General features: G+C 43.3%; 1 long non-coding RNA gene across 1 annotated transcript; it reads left to right on the top strand.

The window, feature by feature from the left end:
• Positions 1–1,202, top strand: LOC102552043 (uncharacterized). The gene is made up of 2 exons (XR_015685931.1): positions 1–276; positions 1,080–1,202. It is a non-coding gene; the product is annotated as an uncharacterized LOC102552043 (long non-coding RNA).
• The last annotated feature ends 1,005 nt before the right edge of the window (positions 1,203–2,207 follow it).

The raw sequence follows: 2,207 nt of genomic DNA, 5'->3' as shown, positions 1-2,207 counted from the left end.
GGGCCTGAAAAGAATGAGGGGAGAGAAAGAGGCAGTACCCCACCTTTCACCTTGGTATGGCAAGGATGCGAGTGTTCCCCAACGCTAACAGACACTTTAGGCTACAGGGAGACGAGCTCACTTCCGGTGTGCCCCACTTAATGAGTAAGGTACACTGGGCATACTATTGGAGATGGGAAATAAGCCAGAAGGAGATCTTCATCTGGAGATTCGTGAAGTCCTCTGAAGAACTAGCAGTGGAGAACATGGCTGCTTCAAGGGAATGTCAAAGATCAGGTGAGTATCCAGTCAAAACAGTCTTTAATATTTTAAAGGAACAGGAAGAGGTGCGAAGGAGAACTTGGGAAAGAAATATCCTGGGAGGGAGGATGGTACTGAATTTTGCTAAGAGACTCAACAGATTTGACTGCTTTTGAGTTACTGTCCAAAGGCAGGGAAGGAAAATCATGTTGTTCAAATATGAAGGCAGTGATGGGGACTATGTAACAATTATTTTGTGCTTGTTCCTCCATAAAGACCAAACTAAAAATAAACTTATGTGGAATTGTCTTGTCCAGTGTTAATTCTATGAAGCAAACAGAGTTATGTGCAGAGAGCAGTAAGAGAGCAGTGTGGCCAGGAGGCTACTCTGGAGAAGTGGGAGGGCATCGTCATGCTAGAGTCATCCTTGGGAAGAGCTGCCCATTCCAAATTGTAGGCCAAGTGCAAGAAGAGGCTCTCTAGACTAAGACTGAGAAGACCCTGAGACCAGATGTGGTTGCCAAGGTGAAGTGTGGGCAGCGATAGATGATGTCTTGGGTGATATGAGCGTAGGCCAGTATCAGTGTCAGAAAGACTTTTAGGCCATGTCTCAAAACATCTTCAGGCATTCCTTGGTCGTTGCATCCTTATAGAGAATTCTGGATTTACTTATCTTACTTTGTTTACTATATAACATAGATTATAAATGCTTAACAATTGTAGCCTCAAACCTAAGAAATTACCAAGAACTCACCTTTGTTTCCTTATGATCTCTTAGACTCTAAACACATAAATAATCAGAAAAAAATTGTTTTATGCTGTTCTGATTTTTATTTCAGGGCTCCATACCCAAGGATTAAACCCTTGCCATCATGAGCGTGTACATACTCAGGGAGATGTGGTAGAGACCTAGAGCTGGAATGAGAAGAGTTCTTCCATGAAAATAAAGCAGAAAGCCTGTGTGTTGTCTCGAAGAGTACATATTAATCACGACGAGAGAAACAACTTCTCTGCTAACACGTGGGCAGTGAATTAGAAGTATTGACGACATGCCGACCAAAAGTTCTCATCTCATAGCTATGGTTTAAAACCCAGGATAGGAAGCCTTTTCTCCTTAGCTTTAAAGTGCGGAGATGGAAATCTTGGTCAGGAGCTGTACTGCTTCTCATTTGAGCACAGCTCTGTAACCACAGTAAGGAATGCAGAGACTGCCAGGGACGTGCGCTGAGCTCCCCAGAACCAATGTTCCCGGTTTCTTCTCTAATATGAATTACAGGCCCCCCCCCAGCACAATCCCCACCCCTCTTCTCACTACACTTATGCAAATAGTTGCTCTGAATCCAACATGACACCTTCTAGTTAATCCTGGAACATTAGGTATTGCAGCAGTTGTCTGGTGGAAGAAACAGAAAAAAAATTCTCTTCGCTATGGAAATAACTCCAGAGAGCATGATAAACGGAGGCTTATGAATAGTGTATCCGTTATTGCCGTCGCCATTACGGGAGTATATTTCCTCGGGTTCCTGTGGGAAATTACTTTCTTTGGCACATTCTTGGGAATTATTTCCTGTGTTCTATTAGCTCCCCGGGATGACATCCTAAAATGACAGATGCAGATCTGTCTAGTGTTTCGTTAGAATACTCCGTAGCTGCTTTCAACGTTCCTTGCCTGAATGAATATTATATTCTCTTTGAATATTACCTGAGAACGTGATTCACAGTTTAGTCTTTTTTTTTTTAAACCACAATGGCTAAGAAGGAAACCTGTTCTGGAAGGAAAGAAGAGTAATACACCAGCAGGCCAGGCAACCCTTGTTCCCACCCTCACTCTGCCATTCTCGGGGAAAAGTCCTTTGGCTATCGAGTGTGCTCCTCTAACTCACTCTTACACTCCTTTTCTGGTTTATGTGTCTTACGGAACTCCTCCATCGTCAGGCACTGAGTATCAGCTAGGTAACTTAAGGCTC

The sequence above is a fragment of the Rattus norvegicus genome, chromosome 4, assembly GCF_021556685.1.
Source record: "Rattus norvegicus strain SHRSP/BbbUtx chromosome 4, alternate assembly SHRSP_T2T, whole genome shotgun sequence".
Taxonomy (NCBI): domain Eukaryota; kingdom Metazoa; phylum Chordata; class Mammalia; order Rodentia; family Muridae; genus Rattus; species Rattus norvegicus.
This window is presented reverse-complemented; position numbering and strand designations above follow the sequence as displayed.